This window comes from Neophocaena asiaeorientalis, unplaced genomic scaffold (genome assembly GCF_003031525.2).
Source record: "Neophocaena asiaeorientalis asiaeorientalis breed wild unplaced genomic scaffold, Neophocaena_asiaeorientalis_V1.1 scaffold91, whole genome shotgun sequence".
Taxonomy (NCBI): Eukaryota; Metazoa; Chordata; class Mammalia; order Artiodactyla; family Phocoenidae; genus Neophocaena; species Neophocaena asiaeorientalis.
In genome coordinates this window covers 13304403-13304643 of record NW_020173198.1, presented here as the reverse complement: position 1 = coordinate 13304643, position 241 = coordinate 13304403, and the positions used below count along the sequence as shown (strand labels likewise).

The 241-nt window shown below is 36.1% G+C and overlaps 1 protein-coding gene across 3 annotated transcripts in view; it reads left to right on the top strand.

The window, feature by feature from the left end:
• SNX29 (sorting nexin 29) overlaps positions 1-241 on the top strand; it is a 541330-nt gene that overhangs the window by 379783 nt on the left and 161306 nt on the right. The window lies entirely within an intron of this gene.

The following is a 241-nucleotide window of genomic DNA, read 5'->3' as shown; positions in this document are numbered from 1 at the left end:
TTACAACAAATGCTAAAGGAACTTCTCTAGGCAGGAAACAGAAAAGAAGGAAAAGACCTACAATAACAAACCCAAAACAATTAAGAAAATGGTAATAGAAATGTACATATCGATAATCACCTTAAATGTAAATGGATTAATCGCTCCAGCCAAAAGACATAGACTGGCTGAATGGATACAAAAACAAGACCCATATATATGCTGTCTACAAGAGACCCACTTCAGACCTAGGGACACATAC